At 34.5% G+C, this 19,476-nt stretch overlaps 1 pseudogene across 1 annotated transcript; it reads left to right on the top strand.

Annotated features, from left to right (window-relative positions):
* Positions 1–1,195: 1,195 nt before the first annotated feature.
* Positions 1,196–5,429, top strand: LOC149529055 (putative pentatricopeptide repeat-containing protein At3g13770, mitochondrial pseudogene; annotated as a pseudogene). The gene has a single exon (XR_016358866.1). The product of XR_016358866.1 is annotated as a putative pentatricopeptide repeat-containing protein At3g13770, mitochondrial pseudogene (transcript).
* Positions 5,430–19,476: the final 14,047 nt, after the last annotated feature.

Raw genomic sequence — 19,476 nt, 5'->3', positions numbered from 1 at the left:
TGAATCCATAACATAATATCTGATAGTCTCAAAACAATACCACTAATACATCAACATAAAACTAGTCTAACATAGTCTGATACTAATAGCAACAATAAGTCCAGAAAAGATGTGGACGAAGGTAGGCACTACATTCTGTATTACAAAAAACTGTGCATTCATCTTTAAATTTTGATCCCTTACATCTCTCCAATAGTTGTTTATGTTATTCCATTTGAAAATCTTTTTTTGAAGTACCTCTAAAAAACAATATAGTAATCATATGCAAAACACTATTCTATACAATCATTGGAGAGTACATAAAATAATCTATAATTTAATTGTATTATGAAGAAGTTACCATAAGTCTATATCTACGATTCACTATATGTTGAAGAAAAAGATTGAAGCTACTGTAAAAAAGATGTAATTCTCTTCATAAGAAATGATAGTTCTTGTTGATATAATTTTTTGAAATAGATGTAAAGAATACAAAATAAGAAAAGAAACAACAATTAGCAACAAACAAAAAAATTTCAATTATAGAAAAAAGTTTCTAAACTTATAGATTTAATTTTTAAAAAATCTCATTAAAATATTTTATTTTATATAAATTAGAAATATATTTAAAAAATAAAATAAATTATGCATGTTTCTAAATTTAAATATACACTAAAATTGAAATCATAATTTTTTTTTACAAAGATTCTAAATTAATATTAGTATATATTAATCAAATAAATATATTGTTATAAATATATTTTATTTAGCACACATATATCATATATATTATAAAATAATATTGTGATATTGCTATTAGGATTTAACTTCGTAATTTTGAGTCAAACTCATTGACCTATGAGTAGTGATTCAACATGAATCCATCTCTCATGAGAATAAATGGAACACTTAGCACTCATTGGATCTAGGTGATGCTCACAGGGTGAAGCACCGAGACTTCCCCGGAGGTCACCCATCCTAGCACTACTCCAGCCTGAGCACGCTTAACTACACAGTCTCCTCCATGGTTAAACCCAAAGCTTGCAACCCCATTTACAAGCTTAATGATTTGACTTGCTGTGGAAATTATCTCCTATTTATTAAATAATATATATATTAGTAAATAAAATAGTAGATTGCCTATAACAGATTTTGATGATTTATTATAAATTTTAAATTTAAAACCTACGAATTTAGCTTGTCAGCATGTACGGTTAAAAAATGGGAAAACTGTTTCGAAACTATTTGCTTCAGAGCAAATTGCCGACTATGAGTTTTATTCAAAGCAGACTGAACAACAATGTGACTCCACGTAACAGTGCATTGAATCCCAATGCATATTTTTAGATTAATTTTTTATTGAACAACAATGGTGGTGAACTCTGTCTCTGTTGCGCTGTTGTTATGCTCATTTCTATTGCTGTAACAATAATCATAGAATGCCAATGCCATTTACTGCCTCTCTCAATTTCTCAATTTCTCGACATTATGTAGGGAGGGTATGTTGCAACAAGCACCCATTCTGCTTTCTACACGCAGCTATCTTGATATTTTGCACACTCCCATTACCATCAATGCCCTTTCACAACGTAAACAAATCCAATCTCTATGCACTTGCAGGGGATTTGTATTTGCTAATAACACATTTTTTCAGAATAACCTTGTCAGCATGTATGTTAAATGCGGGGATTTGGTGGATGCGCGTAAAGTTTTTGACGACATGAAAAAACGAGACGGATTCTCATGGAACACCATCATCGCAGCTTACAGAAGACATGGGTTTCCTCACGAGGCATTGGAACTGTTTCACCAAATGCAGAAAACAGATGTCAAACCTGATCAGTTTGCATTTGCTAGCATACTCCCAGCCTGTGCCAAAATAGGAGCTCTGGATCAGGGTGTAGATATCCAGCGAAGCATAGTGGAAAGAGGGGTTTTTTCAGATTTAGTAGTTGCGAATGCCTTGGTAGACATGTATGCTAAATGTGGAAGCATAGACAGGGCACGTGATGTGTTTGACAAAATGCCTGAGAAAAATGTGGTCTCATGGAATGCGATGATTTCTGGATATGCTCAAAATGGTGTTATTGACGAGGCTTTGAGGCTTTTCAGAGAAATGCCTCAACCTGACGTCATCTCATGGAGTGCCATAGTTGCAGGTTATGCACAAAATGGGTGCTTTGAAAAGGCCTTGGATTCTATTAAGCAAATGCAATTGGCAGGTTTAAAGCCGAACTCCACAACCTTTGTCAGCATCCTGTCAGCGTGTTCCAAATGGGAAGATTTGGAACAGGGTATGGTCATTCATCAGAGCGTAATAAAAAATGGGTTGTTATCTTGTGTGCAAGTTGCAAATGCCCTGATAGACATGTATACAAAATGTGGGAGCATTTACAAGGCACGTGCACTGTTTGACAAAATGACGCAGAGAGATGTGGTCTCCTGGACTGCAATGATCGCAGGATATGCACAAAATTGTGTTCTTGACCGGGCCTTAAGGCTTTTCAAAGAAATGCCTCAGCCAGATGTAGTCTCGTGGAATGCCATTGTTGCAGGATATGCACAAAATGGATTCGTTGAAGAGGCTTTGGAGGCATTCGCACAAATGCAATTGGCATGTGTAAAACCGAACTCCACAACATTCGCCACCATCCTACCAGCCTGTGCCAAAATGGGAGGTTTAGAGCTGGGTATGCACATCCATCAAAGCATAATTGAAACTGGATTGTTGTCAAATGTCGTAGTTATGAATGCACTGATAGACATGTACGCTAAATGTGGATCTGTACGCAAGGCATATGAGATATTTGAGAAAATGCCTCGAAGAGATGTGGTCTCGTGGACTGCACTGATTGCAGGATATGCACAAACTGGGCTGGCTGAAAAGGCCTTGGAAACTTTTAAGCAAATGCAGTCGACACGTGTAAAGCCAGCGTCCTCGACTTTTGCCAGCATTCTTCCAGCATGTGCCAAAATTGGAGCTTTAGAGCATGGTATGGACATCCATTTAAGTGTAATTGAAAGGGGATTGTGGTCAGATGTGGTTATTGCGAATGCCCTAATAGACATGTATGCAAAATGTGGGAGCATTCACAAGGCGCGTGAACTGTTTGACAAATTTTCTCAAAAAGATGTCATCTCATGGAATGTCATGGTTGCGGGATACGCACAGAATGGCTTGTGCAAAGATTCTCTTGAAGTCTTTGAACTGATGAAGAACTCTGGAATATACCCTAATTATGTTAGCTTTGCTTGTGTTTTATATGCATGCAGCCATGCTGGTTTGGTGGATGAGGGCTGTAAACACTTCATTAGTATGAGCGATTCTTATTGCGTTACGCCTACAATTGATCATTATGTTTGCATGGTTGACCTTCTTGGTCGTGCTGGTTATCTTGAGGAAACTCTAAATATTATCATAAAAATGCCGATTATACCTATGGTGGTTGTGTGGGCATGTTTGCTAGGTGCCTGTAGATCACATAATAAATTAAGGCTAGGGGTATTTACAGCTACTCTTCTTTTTGAGATGGATCCGGCAAATGCTGCAACATATGTTCTTCTTTCAAACATGTATGCCGAAATGGGCAGGTGGAGTGAGGTTCATGTGGTAAGGAAATCCATGGAAGATAGAGAAGTTAGAAAGGTACCTGGATGTAGTTGGATTGAAGACCAGAAAATGATTCACGTTTTTTCTGTAGGAGACAGATCTCACCCACAGACACAGGAGATCTATGGAGTGTTGGAGAAATTGTCTTGGAAGATGAAGTCGGCAGGTTATATTGCAGATTCGAAACATGTACTTAATGATGTGGAGGAGGAGGAAAAAGAGTTATTCCTTTCCCACCATAGTGAGAAGTTGGCAATTGCATTTGGAGTGTTAAACACACCACCTGGAACAACTATAAGAGTTGTCAAAAACCTTCGAGTATGTGTTGATTGTCACACTGCAACCAAATATATCTCTAAGATTGTAGCAAGAGAAATTGTTGTGAGGGATGGGAACCGGTTCCATCATTTCAAGCAAGGGCAATGTTCTTGTGGAGATTATTGGTGATGCTAGGAGAAACAATTTGTAAGCAAATGTTTGCTCTATAACAGGGCGAAATGTGTGAGACCTGCAGGGATAGAGAAGGATTGAATCTTATCTTAAATTTAAAAGTTCTCTTTTGTCCGGACTGTTTGAAGATCGAGACCATGATGTTCACCTCATAAGTCAGATGACTGGTTTGAATTGTGCATCACTGCCTATATATACTGATGGTATATGTTTTAGAGCCCTTTTGATACCGTAATGGTGTCATTACATTGAACGTTTCTACATATCTGGAAGAGGAGGTAGAGAATGAGAAATAGCAGGGAAAGGGGAATGCTTGAAGTAAAACGGATATGACATTTGAGGACATTACATGACATTTTGATGGAAACAACTCCTTTATATGGGAGGATCATTAATGCGACTAGATGTGGTATGCCATGAATCTATGAGGTTAATTCCATTTGCAACAAAAGAATTATGATGCGGTGAAGTCTAGTCTTTTTCCACAAACCTTGTAAACCAGAAGAACTTTACCTCCAAGCTCGAAAAGGTTTCCCGTTTGTTGGGATTTTCCGACTGTCTTACGCCGGTAAAGAGGAATCGGTGTAGAGGAAATGGAAATGATGAACAGGTTTTGTTGGCCGTGTTTACGACTGTTAGCAAGCGAAGTTCTGAATTGTCTTGCGTGTGCAGAAATTGGTCAAACATAGCGCGTAAAGCCAACAAAAAATTACGAAAACAAATTTCTGATCTGTAATCTAGGCACAAAACAACCATCACTAACTACTGCATCTTGGATCGTTACAACCTTCATTCCGAGCTTTATTATTTCTGTTTCAAATGAGAGACCTGGGGTTTATGTAGTACAGATGGAGGAATATGCTTCAAAGAATTAAGAAGCGGGATGCCGCAGAGCACAAGATAAGAAAATATATGTTTTTGTGCTACATGATTTTCTTGTTCCTTCGACTTTTGCTTGCACGACTCTTTTCAGCCGTGAAAGTAATCTGGAATCTTACGCTGCTATAAAAAAAATTTATATTTCCAAATTTTTTTTATATTGAATGCAATGAATTTGGGACCAATTAAGATCAGGCTCATTCGGAGGACCTGCAATTCGTGCTCCAATATTCTCAGGCTTCTGTAAGGAGAAATACAAATGTATTTGGACTGGAGATCCTCATGACCTGTAGAGTGGTGTATCCTACAGTGATCCATGAAATCCAATCAAAGTTGAGTACAAATCCTTCAAAGCCACATCGTAATTTATCACTCAGGTGAAATGTTTAACTTGAGTGGAATCTATTAATTGGTCAACACTTCCAATGCTTTAATACATGTAAAGAAGGGTGAGAAAGTTATTGGCTAACAGAAACGCATTTTTAAAAAGAATTGCACCGTTATTTTTCAATCATTGTTTTTATAAAACTTATGGTTTAGTTGGCTTTCCAGCCATGGCTCCATTAATCATGATCCATTTAGATTGATTACTCAAAGTTTCTGATGTTGTTTAAGTGAGGGCATAATAGTTAACTTCATCAACTAAATAATTGTATAGATTTACGAAGTAATTGTATTCTATTTAAAATCTTTAAATAGGATGAGATATTTTATTACATGTTACAAGTTGATCATTCTTGAATAAATTTAGTATGGATGGTCATTTATATTGTCAAATTTACATAAGGCATATTTTCATTCTCATTCTTTATAATATGATTCAACTACTAATGAACTTAATATGAACGTTTCAACTTCTTATATCAAAACAAAATGTCAGGTAGAGAATGTTGGTAAAGATTTCTAATAGACTAATATATCCGTTTATATCTATGAGATATGGGGATCCAAATATAAAAGAATTTTTAATACACTATTAAAAATGAGAAAACAAGAATTTAAATTAAATGAAAATATATATGCTTTATGAACATTGAGGTCGATTATATCTAAATTCTTTTTTTTTTAATTTAAAATTGTTAAAAAGCTCCAAAACTATTATCCGACCAAAAAAATAAATTATCAACAATATAGTGATATCATTTAACATATGTAACATTTCTTTCAATCATTTTTACGTTGAATCAATCTTTCCAAATCAAAATGCGTAGGAGATAAATATAGTATTTGGACAAATTTTGATGCGAGAAAGATTCTAATTATAAACAACTAACTAGTGCACGGAATATGAAGTAAACTTCATCGACATTTGGGATATATATTAAGCTTTTTGTGGGACATGCAAATGGTTGGAAAAGAAATTGACAATGTGTCGTATCATGTATAGTTCTTAACTATCTCAAATCACTCACGCAAATGATGGGCATTATGCTCCTAATAAATATTTTCCTTTCGATAACTACTTGTATAAATCGACAACTAATGATTTATCTATGGGAGCTAACTAATAATAATCATAAGGACCTGAGAATTTAGGGTACTTGATAGTTTAGCTATACTCTAACTAATCATAATTACATGGACCTTAAGTAGTTTTATTGATACTCAATTCAATTCCTCTATTTAGTAGCATGTATTTTGGCATCTTACCATTTTGTAAGCCTTTTAACTGTTTGATAGCAATGCAAAATTGTCCTATTTTTTTTCACCTTAAAGTCAAATTTAAATATTCAACTGTATCCATATAGATCTCTTTAAACTTTTCTAGAGAACATTTAGATCACATATGAATATAAGCCTTGATTTTCTTTTCTGTTTATTGAAAATTCTCTTTCAAATTTAATTCCTATGTGAAAAATAGGGGATTTGAAATAGGGTATGGATGTTCCTAAAAGAAAATAAATAGGTAAGATGAATATTGGGAGATGTTAGAGTGGCAATGTGAATTGTTTAACAAAATGCAACAAACAAATGTGGTATCCTAGAATGCTTTGATTACAGGATATGCACTAAATAGATTTGTTGAAAAGGCTTTAAAGATTTTTAAGAAAATGAAAGTAGGAGCACTGCAACCAGATATGAAAATTCATTAAAATATGAAGAGGAGGATTTTTGTATATACTTGAATCATATGACTAACTCTTATCACATTACACATTCAATTTATCACTATTTGTGTAAGTCAAACTTCTCTCCTATGTTGACTATCTCGAGAATAGAGAAGTCATGTGAACTATTTAACAAATGTTGTGTCCTAGAATGCTTCAATTACAAGGTCTGCACAAACTAAATTTGTTGAAAAGGCTTTAGATATTCTTAAGAAAATAAAACTAGCAAGTATAAACTTGGAACTAACAACATTTACCATTATCTTCCCTTCATGTGCCAGAGTGGGAGCTTTACATCATGGTATGAAAATTCATCAAATTATAAGAAGAGGAATTTTTTCAAACATTGTAATCGTTAATGCTATGGTAGAAAAATATGCAAAATGGGGAAGCATAGATAATACATTCAAACTTTTTGAAAGAATGCCTCAAAGAGATGTCATTTCATGGACTCCAATGATTGTAGGATACACACAATAGTTTTATGGGGAAGGTTTTGGAAACATTCAAAGATTCACATTACACATGTAAATTTAGCATTATGTGTGTATGGTAAACTTTGTTACGTATGTTAGTTATCTTGAGCACATGTAGACCACATATGAATATAAGTTTAGGAGTATTTATAACTTATGTTCTTCTCTCAAACATCAATGTCGATATGGGTGAGAGATGCAAGACGTTTTCATTATTTTAAACACGAAGAATGTCATAATTGAGAATATTTGTGATACTAAATAAAACTACTTGAGAAATATGCTTACATTGACATTATGTAACATATATAACACTATTGACGTAACCCTTGTGCCTTTCAAAGGTGCAAGTACTAGTTTATAAAACTTTGTTTCAAGCAAAGTTTGAGGAAGAGACAAAAGGTGACTCAAAATCCCTTGATTTTACATAAATAAGATAATTCACTTGAGTTTGCTTAACATTTTTCTCATAAAGTCTTGAAACAAAAAATCATAGAATTTGATTTTTCTGAAGACTTTTATTATTGTTGTTGTGTAGTTAATAAACTCTTTTATTAATAGGATTTGAACAAAGTTAAAGGTTATAATGAAAGAAAAATAATTTTGAAATATGATTGTACAAAATGATACTAATAGAAAATTACATTCTAGAAAATTATATAGTCAATCATAGTCAATTAAGTCTTAGTACTAGATAAACAACCTTCCATATATATTAACGAACACATAAAGCTTGAGAGGTATAAATACTCTCATTTGATCTCACAAGTATACAAAAATTGTTAGAGTTGTGAAAAACCTTCCAGTATGTCCACACAACAACCAAATTTATCTCCAAAGTTGTAGCAATACAAATTGTTGTGAGGGGTGGGAACCGATTCCATCATTTCAAACAAGGGCAATGTTCTCGTGGAGATTATTGGTGATGCTTAGTGAAGCATTTTTAAAGCCAATGCTTGCTCTATAACAAAGTGAAATGTCTGAGACCTCTAGGGATACAAAATGGAACAACTTCTATCTCAAGTTTTTAAAATTTGTTTTATCCCAAGTATCTCAAGATCAAGATCATGATGTTGACTTCATAAATTAGGTTACAGATTTGTATTGTGCATCATTGTCTATATGTATACTGGTGGGATATTTTTTAAAGCCCTTTTGTACGATAAAATAATGGTGTCATTACATTGAGCTATTTCTCAGGAAGCCTGCACATCTCTAGAATGAAATCTAAAAGAGGAGGTAAAGAATGAGAAAGAGCAGGGGACGAAGAGTGCCTTAAGTAAATGAATTTGACACTTGAGGATTTTAGATCACATTTTGATGTCCAAACAACTTCTTTATGTGAAAAGATCGGTAATGCAATGCAACTAGATATGGTATGCCCATGAATCCTAGAGGCTAGCACTATTTTCTACAAAGAAATAGCCATTGGTGGGGAGATTTGGGCAAGCTAAAAGGGCTTGTATGGAGGAAACGGTTCCTATAGTGATCACGTTTGAGTAGGTTAGAGGATTCTGAGAACAAATTTGAGGGCTTGGAGAGTCGCAACCCTCCTAGAGAAATAAAAGATATCACATTCTCATACATATCACAAACATCTATTTCTTTGTTTTAAGGTATTTTAAGTCAATTTTTTGTCTATAGTTAGTCAAATAGTTCAAAAGATCACTATGCTAGAACCTACCGAATGAAGAAAGCTACAAGGGTGGCCAATCTAGGAGGGAACCTACATACTACAACCTCACCTAGTGAACCAAAGAAGTTTACTACATCTATTTCGCATTAGATAAAAAAATTCAAGCTCTATCCATTGTTGTTTCTAATGAAAATAAATCTTAGCAATTGATCAAATAGGTTGCACAACTTGAACTTTGTTGGGAATGACTCGATATCGTACGATGCTCACCATATGGTGAGAATTGGGTGCATTCACCATACAATGAACAATACTTGCTACGTATGGTGACTTGCCAAATGGAGTACATCGAGTTTGACTATGAATATGGAGTGAGTCTATGCATGTGATGTTGGTACGATGTGTCTTCAAGACGTATGGTGAAAGATATTCTCAAGGTTAGTACAACAAATACAGTATAATGTCAAGTCAAGATCCATCATATGACAAAGAGGTAATTTGAAGCCGAGGGACTGACCCAATGCCAAAAGGGGTGTTTGGAGGCAAAGGGAGTGTTTGGAGGTTCAAGGGAGTGTCTGGAGGCTAAGGGAGTGTCCAGATGTTGAAGGGAGTGTTCGTAAGGAAAGGGAGTGACTCAATGCATAAGGTAGTGTCTAGAGGCCGAAGGGAGTGTTTAGATGTTGAAGGGAGTGACTCAATGCCGAAGGGAGTGACCAAGGCTTCCAGTAACCATTTTGTTATGTGACAATTAATGCACCAGGTTTCATAATGAGTTGTAGTGTGTATAAATTGCTATACGTTTCATTGGGATATGTATGTCGTAATGTTAAGTTGATTGTAACACAATCTGAGCCTGTTAACTTGAGCAAGAATCTGTAGTTCATTGTATGTAATATTGATTACTATAATATAAAAAAGTTACTTGGGTTGTTGGGTGATCGATTTTTCCCAAAATGGTTTCACACATTAAATCTAATATCCTTGGTTTATCCTGTCTGCATCGTATTTTCTATGTTTTTGTTTCTTATGCATATCTCAATATTCTAAGGTGATTTTAAATCTTTCTTATTTCCCCTGTAAAGTGGCATGAGAAAGGTGTTTCTGCACGTAGCTTTCCTAACAAGTGTTATAAGAGCGAAACTAGTTTCTTATTATCTTTGTTGGGTAAGGTTGGTTATTTGTGTCAATTTGGATCTAGTGGGGTTTTTTGAAGTGTTCATCTAGAAGTTAAGATGACAAATGTTAGGGAGAATAGACATTGAAAAGTTCAATGGGATAAACTTTGAGTTGTGGAAACTTAAAGTTGAAGATATATTGGTTGATCGAGACTTGTGAATCACTGTGTCTGACAACAAAACTTATGGCGTGAAGCAAGAAGATTGGGATCTCGTAGATCAAAAGGCAAAAGGACTAATAAGGCTATGTCTTGTGGATTCTATTCCATTGAACGTTCATGAGGAGAAAACTACACATTCTTTGTAGAAGAAGTTGGGAGATATTTATTAGGGAAAATCCTTGGTAAACAAGCTCTTCTTGAGAAAGAAGTTGTACTCTCTGAAGATGGGAGGAGGAATGGTTGTGACATATCATTTAAACATGTTCAATATGGTGATTGCACAATTGACATCTATTGGTGTGTTCGTTAGTGAATAAGAGCGTTGCATGTTATTGTTGTGCTCGTTGCTTGATTCATGGGATCATCATGTGATGGTCATTGGAAGTACTACCACCCAACTTAAAATGGATGGAATTGTTGGAATTACAATAGGAAAGGTAAAATTCTGAGAGGCGGGGGGGGATTGAATTAGTAGTTTAAATTTTGACCCATAAAACATTCACCACACATCCATCTCATACATTCAATAAGTAAACCGAAAATACCATGTGAAGCATGTACATCTAAATAATGCAAATAAGTAAGCATTCACACATATATGACACCAGATATGATTACCCAGAAACCCTCCAATGAGAAGGTAAAATTGGGGTGGGAATGACACTCACAATTCTTCACTATTGCAGTTATAAAGTGTATCCAATGAAGGTTACAATGTTTGATCATGAAACATGATCTGCCCTATGAAAGGTCTTCCTTGTTAAAGGTTTGTTAGGTCTCACCCTGTTAAAGGATTTCAACATCCTGTTAGAAGTGTGCCTCGTTAAAGGACTTTAACTTAAAATTAAGCAATCAACTTGTTAGAGGATTTCAATACAATCTATTAGGACTACCCAGTTAAGATATTTAATTGACTCACCAATTAGAATGACTCAACATTGATATTGTGTTTAGCACTCTGTTGCTTGATGATGGATCACCTCCAAACCGATGTATTCTTTATCCTTCTTAATCAGATGTCTTGTTGTTGTATACTATTCCCTTCCTTTAATCTCCTTTAACTAATTTTGCAATGTAATTTCAATTCACAATTCCTTAGCCACCATTAATGCTCTATTTGCACATGCAAACTTCTTTCTTCACTCTTTTCACATTACACTAGAAAGTTTAGGGTTTGTCCTCGTTAAGAAGACTTAGGTGACTTAGGGTTAGGTATGAATCAATGGCTATGATTCATCCATTTTGCCACCTAAACCTTCCCTTTATCTGATTGGATGCATGACCTTCATAGGGATTCCAACTTACGATTCATCCTTATCGCCAAAGTATCGTAATTCAATCTATAAGTTGGCTAAAAAATGGTTTACATAGTACTTTGTGTCATTACAAACAACTATGTCAAAATTGTGTTACTCGACATTTGAAGTCTCTGATGCTCGGCATATATTGATTTCTATATTGTGACTCAAAATTTGAATGACTCGGCATGCACTACTTGCTTGGCTCCTGAATTACTCAGCATACACTGTCTGCACTCACTGTGGACTCGGCATGCTCAATCTTATACATGTTGTACTCAACATGTACTACTTGTTCGGCATGAACTAAGTAAATGACTTAAGTGTATAGACACTCATCAAAACCAATATGAGATCAACATGAATAGTTGCTGCACTTCCGTTAGAGGAGGTGCAGAAGAAATATATTGAGGTGGCTAAAGAGACTCTCACCGTTCGAGACATATCGAAAGACAAAAGCAAGAAGGACATGAAGCCTCAGGAATATTTTGGAAATAAGTCCAAATTAAACTGCTAGAACTACGTGTAGGCTTTTCATATATAAAAGGATAGAAAAGAGAAGAAGAAAAAGAAAATAAAGAGTTCTTTTGATTCTGAGTCTTCTCAGAGTGATGATGAACTTGCCAACAATGCTGCTTTGGCTAATCGGTCATTTGATGATGACTGGTCAGAGTAATTCAATCTTAATGTGGAAGATGTTTGTCATGATGCCATGTGTGACTCGACACCACTGTATGATGGGAGTTGTTGGCAGTGATGTAGAATCCATGTGTGACTTGACGCCATAGTTTAGTAGGTGTTTTTGGGAGTGACATATCTTCATTAGTATTTCATATATTGAAGGTGTGAGATTCTAATGTTGTAGAGGGATCTTTTCATATTTTCTGAAGTATGGTTTGGAGATTTTAATCTTCATATGAATGAAGATGTTGATATCTTGACGGCTCAACAGAGTCTTTGATAAAGGTGTATACTATGGTATGTTTATTTGGAGCATGTTATTTCTTTGGTTGAGATGTTTTAAATCAATTGTCATGTTTATGTTCTTGAGACCATGGTTGGAACTTTAACATTGATCTTGGTTTAATTTTCTTTGTATTGAGTATATTGATCACTTTCTGGATACTTTGGGATATTGTTTTTGATAAAGGAGATAGGAAGAGGGCCTAGAATATGAAGATTACAAATACAAAAAGGCACAGCCTAGGGCCATTACAATTGAGCAACTAGCTAGAAATACCAGAACTAGCATACAAGTCACTCCTCAAAATAATAAAAAAATATACAAGATCTGTCACTACTATTGATACCAATCACAAGAGAAACAATTAATCTATTTGAAGATTGCATCAAACTAGTAACCAAAGGAACAACTTGCAACCATGTAAATCTATTCAAAGATTTTTTTTCTACATTACTAATTTTAACTTGATGATTTTATTAAAGTGATCGACCATAAGTATCCAATCCATTGATTAACGGTCTATGAATAACATAGCTGTAACAACTTAAAGTATTAATACTCCGTGAGTTCTTAGCAACCTAAAACTTAGAGGTCTTAAAGTAGCATAAGTTCACAAAAACATAAAGCATTTTAAAATTAATACTAATAAAAGTCTTAACACCTCTGCAAGAGGTGAACTAAAAACTAAAACAGAAAGAGAGACTAAACCTTTAAATTTCATTCTAGTCCTTGATTAGCTGGGCGAGCTCCCCTTGCCAATCCATGATGTTTCTAGCCTCATGTATCTTTTCCTTTTCCTTTCCAATCGGGTTTGCCTCCTTATTCTTGTGCATCCTACTCTTGCCTGTGACCACCCCAGAACCATTCTTTCCATAATATCCCTTTGGACATGATAGGTGGTTTTAGAAAAGACACCCATCTCTGTGTTTGTTATGACATCTTTGTACAATTTGTCTAGGGAATCAATTCTAGCTTGAATGGATTCCAATCTACCATGAAGGTTGTCCTCAAGCTCTTTAAACCTTAAAAGAATGGCTTCCTTTCCTTCTCTTCCTTAGTGTAGCCTTTTTCCTCATGATTTTTCTCCCTAGCCTTAGTAGGGTCATTCAGATCATTCTAATTATCAACTACCCCTCCAAGGTTGACTTCAACAAAAGCCTCCTGTTCCACCATGCCCACATCCTTATCCTCTCCATCATAAATGACCTCCTCTTCCTCTATGTAGTCTACATCCCCCATGTCCTCATTTTGATTTTCATACTCAACCTCACTCTCAACCTCGAGGAACTTAAATTCCTCCATACCCTCAAGAATGTCCTTCTTGTCATCCTTCTACTAATTTTGTTCTATTTTCTTCCTACTTCTTTCCAATCTCCTTTCGATAGAGGTAGCCTCTTGTTGGCCACCTTTCCCCATCATGTTCCTGTCCTTGCTCACATCATCCTTAGAATTATGGTTGCTAACATCTACAATGTATTTATTTGTCTTACTCTTTTTTGGAGTGGGGCCTTGGCTACTTTGGGGGTAAACTTTCCTTTTAGATGGGGTTTTGAACAACAAGGCTTCCTTAAGGGATTTTTTGGGCCAAGAGCAATCAACAACGGGTCCATAGTGGATTTTTTCTGGGTTCCAGGGTTAGAACTCTCTTTGGTAGGGCTCCCAATAGGGGTAGCATTTAATTCTTCAATTTTAAAAGATAAGCTAGTCTTAATCTGCTCTTTCACTTTCCCATGGATAAGGCTTTTGCTAAAGACCAAATGATGATCAAACACACGATGATATAAAAGAAAGATTATCCCTTGATGGATAGTCGGGTTGTCACCATTTTCTATGCTACCTTTTAAAGAGGAAACCAAAAAGAACAAGACATTACTTTTTTCCCCATGTCATAGGAAATTCAACACGGGGAAGTGGTAGGCGTGGTAAGGGTTAAATCTCTGTTTACAAGTAAAATGTTTCGTAACCCAAAGGCATATAATCACAAAAGGAGGAGGAGAGAAAGTTTATCATACCCATTTTTTGCATTGTCTCTTTCCAACTTCTCCTTGCACCAAAGAACTTTTTCTTGTAATTGTTGTACTTTCCCTTTCTTTTTCTTTCCACCTAGTGGCCTTCAAACTTTAGACTAGTATCTTCTATAATAAGCTTAGGCATCACCAAAAACTCAATACTGCCAATAGTAATAGTACCTAAGTATGCCAAGAATTGACAAACCTAGTCGAAAGCTTTGTGTTGAAACCCCTCATAGCTTCAATGTAGGAGGTGACCTCAACATCTTGGAAATATTTCCAAATTTCCTAGTTCTTCTTGAGTTCCCTATTGTCTTTTGGCTCAATTTTCTTTAGCGGTCCTCCCATGTTCTTCATTTTACCCAACTCCTCAAGCACTTCTTGAATAGCTTTATTGTCTTCTTCAAAATCTGCCCTCTAAAAATGTTCACACTTCTACATTGTTTCCATAGCTAGATTCCTTTTTCTTAGGATGGAGAACCAAGAAACTTCGAGAATGGTGTAGCTAGGCTTTGGAGTTTTTTAGCCTTAATAAGTCATGATTGTAATTATTTCTCAGGAACACTTTCCTCTATAAGATGACATCCTTATTTTTGTTAAAACCTTTGTGATCAACACTGACATATTTGGCAGAATTAGTGAGTAAAGAAAAAATGGCCAGTTTGTTTTATTTTTTGTACTTCTCCTCTTCCTTATGATTATAAAATCTTTTCCATACCTTTTCATTAATAGCTATAAGAGGGTGCATTTTAATGATGTCACCATTACTATTATTCAGTGAGTTGTACTTCACCACCATACTCTCTTAAGGTGTTCTAAATTTGGCAATCATCTGTCTCTTTCTAATACCTTTGCAAGATTTTAACAACTTAATTTTCCCATCATTAATTTGAACTTTCCCTTTAGTGCTATCTTTTTTATAGTAATCATTACCATGATCCGAGAAAAACATAATGATATTAATTCTTGAGATAAACCCTGAGGAAGTCCCATTAATTATCCTTTCCTTAGACATTTCCCACTATATCATTAATTACTATAAACTTGAGTTGATTAGGGTAGTTAAACTCAGTAATCACTTTTCCTTCCTAACATCCCAAGCCCCCATTAGCAAAAAAATCCACCGCCCATTCCCTTCTCTTAGAGTATGTTTGATCTTCACTTCCCTAAACAAAGCAGTTCTTCGTTTATAATCCTCCATAAGGCTTAGAATTTGTCAAGGACTCTTAGCATTACCCAAAAGGATATCAACACTAAGTTTCAAGTCCACTTCCAAAATAACTTAATCAACCCTTAGATCTTGAAGAGATTTGATACCCTTCCACATTGTTAGACCTTCAACATAGTTATTAGAATTGACTCCTATATCTGTAGCAAAACCATGAATTAGTTCTCCTATACTATTCCTGACCAAACCTCCTATTCCAGAGATTCCTAGATTATTTTTAGAAAAAACATCTACATCGTATTTCCACCAATTTTGGTCAGTATGGATCCATTTAGTTTTCTTCCTTTTCCATATATTCAACCAGTTCAGATTGGTGAGGATTTGGTTTCATAAAGGGAGGGGTAAGAAATGCACTTTGGGTAGGAAGAAACATTGACATTATCCTTAACATATCTCTTAACATATGAAACAACTCAGTAGCATATTTTCTCTTGTCCCTAAAGGTTCTATTATTTGTAATGTCCCTGTTACTAGAGTTGGCAAAACTTGCAAAAATAAAAGTTAGGATCTTAATAATAACAAATCTCAGTATACTTTCCTACCCTCTAGCATAAACCAAAACCTTAAAAAAGTCTCTAGATCGGGTTTCCTAACCCTTAGTTATTCAATTGTCCTTTCTAGAGTGCACCCCTTAAGGCTTACATATGCATATGTTCACACCATTAGAATATCATTACCATTATATTTCCTTAGGAATTTTGGTTAGATGGAGATAAAATTTCTCACATACTAACAAAATAGAGGTCATACCCTTTTAGGTAGTGTTTGGTCAAATGGACGTTTCACCCATCTTTGGTACGGACACTATATGTCCATCTCTATTGTGTGAGCCAAATGGGAAGGTGTACCCATCTTTGATACCGACACTAAGACTTTGTGATCTACTCCATTGTGTCAGCCAAATGGGAGGTTACACCCATCTCTGATATTGCCACTATAGAAATTATGATAAAATATTCTCCCCATAAGAGATTCCATTGATCAAGTAACCTTTAATGAACACTAAAATTATTTATTAATCTAAAAAGGGACTATCTTGATCTTAAACCATTAACCATTAAGTCATGTGTGTTATTTGTTTTGAATTCCACCTTTACATATACATATGTGTATGTATAAATTATGTTAGGAATAAGGTGTCTCAAACTTGGATAATTCCTATTCTTATTGTTTATTTTGTAAAATGTATTTCTTGCAAATAATGTTGATGTGTCGGCATCTTGAATTGTGTATAAGGAGATCATCACTAAAACGGTTATGATGGATTCCTATGACACGTAAGAGCTATGTCAGGAAGATTCAATGATAGGTGAAGACATGTGGCAACTAATAAATTTGAGTACTGTACACTCTACCCCAATAGTGGGGTTCAAAATTTTTTTGGGGTTCCTATTTTCTCGGAGAATGGTAAAACCCTAATACAGTTACCTTTGGGAGTAGCCCTAAAGTGAAGCGCATGTTATAAGTATTTTTAGGGTTGCAAAGAGGAGTGATGCGAGAAAGTGTATTGTTGGTATTGTGAGTTGCTACTGGAGTCTTCTGTTGTCGCTGTTGAACTTGCATTGCAAGTGTATTGTAACCTTGTGTTGAAGATAATACATTGTGCAAGTTCTGGAGGGGTGGGGTTGTTTTACCGAAAGGTTTTTCCCCACCGAAAAATCGTTGTGTTATGTTTTTCTTTCTCTATCTATTTTCTTTATGCTTGGTTGGCTGAAATATTGTTAAGTACTGAGTTTTCTGGATTAGATTGTGTTTGTTTATTTCATCAACGTTTCGGATCACACTACATGATCCATCATCAGGATAAGAAAGTGCAGGGTAGTGTGATCCGAAACGTTGATGAAATAAACAAACACAATCTAATCCAGAAAACTCAGTACTTTACAAATGGATTGTGGAAATCTGTTACTGTTAATTGAAATATTGTTGTTTACATGATATTGAATCTGTAAGTGTAAAAGATTTTAATAGGATTTGCACCATACTTCTCTTAAGAGATTAGTGTAGGAAGCTATTTTTGCACCCGAGTTTCCTTACAAATTATCCACAAGTCTGATTCATTAAGATAAATAAATTCATAAACATAATTAAAAAAAATATAATCCACAAACATACCTTTCTTACCTTCCTCTTTGCTTGGTCTATTTGGCTCTATCCTTAGTAGACCCTTCAATGAATTATTCCTTCTAGATTATCTCAACTCTATATTTACTTTCTAAAATTCTGCCTTTTCTAATTATAAGGAAATGATAAAATGTCTTTTTTGTGTTTCTCCTTTTCCAAGAGTCACAACCTTTCATAATACAAATCCTTTGAAAAGTCACAACACTTCATAGTTATAATCCTTTCGAAAAGTCACATCACTTCATAACTAAAATCATTTGGAAAAGTCCCAATACTTTATATTACAATATTTTTGAAGAGTCACAACTATTTGTAATTATGATCCTTTTGAAGGTTCACATCCTTTAAATATCATTGATACATTTTTAGAAAGTTACTTCCCTATTTTCTTCATATTACTTTCCTCTTCCAATTTTCCTTTTTGAACTCCTACTTCTCTTCTTTTTCCCCTCTCTAAAATAAACTCCCCTCCCTTTTATATCTTAATTTTAAGGAGTCTATTTGTTAAATATCTCTTGACTTTTTATTAGATTTAGTTAATTTATATTATTCTATGTTATATTATTTGTTTACTTATTTATTGGTGTTTATTATTATTTATTATCAAATTCTATTTAGAAAGTTAACATACTTTCTACATTATTATCTCTTGTATTTAATTTTATTTGTTTATTATTCATCGTCAATTTTTTATTTTTTTTTAATTTTAAATAATAAATATTATTTCATTGATAATATAGATTAAAAAATTATTTCTTCTTTTTATATTTTAGTATTAGTTTTAATTTAACATTATTATTATTATTTATTTAATAACATTGTATAATCTAATTATTATTAAAATTCTATCTGAAAACAAAGATATGACAGTCCACCCTTCCTCAAATTGCTTGTCCTCAAGCAATTAGATAATTTATTCTATTGAGTTGAAATAGACATATTTTTTAGTCTGAATTTTTACATTGCTATCATGAATATGTTTGAATCCTTTCTAATAATCATTAACTTTCTACATTAGTCTTTCATATAAGTTATTTTTGTAGATCCTCTTTAACCCTAGAGGATGGCAAGATTATGCTCTGATACCACTATAATGTCCCTACTACTAGAGTTGGCAAAACCTACAAAAATAAAAGTTAGGATCTTAATAATAATAAATCTTAATATACTTTCCTACCCTCTAGCATAAATCCAAACATTAAAAATGTCTCTCGATAGGGTTTCCTTACCCTTATTTATTCAACTGTCTTTTCTAGAGTGCACCCCTTAAGGCTCACATATGCATATGTTCACACTATCAAAATATTCTTACCATTATATTTCCTTAGGCATGTTGGTCAAATGGAGATTATTATTTTTGTATACTAACATTATAGAGG

Source organism: Cupressus sempervirens, chromosome 11 (genome assembly GCF_028749045.1).
Source record: "Cupressus sempervirens isolate cs-2001-9-10 chromosome 11, ASM2874904v1, whole genome shotgun sequence".
NCBI classification, from domain to species: Eukaryota; Viridiplantae; Streptophyta; class Pinopsida; order Cupressales; family Cupressaceae; genus Cupressus; species Cupressus sempervirens.
Note: the sequence above shows the minus strand (reverse complement) of the source record. Positions and strands in the feature narration are given on the sequence as shown.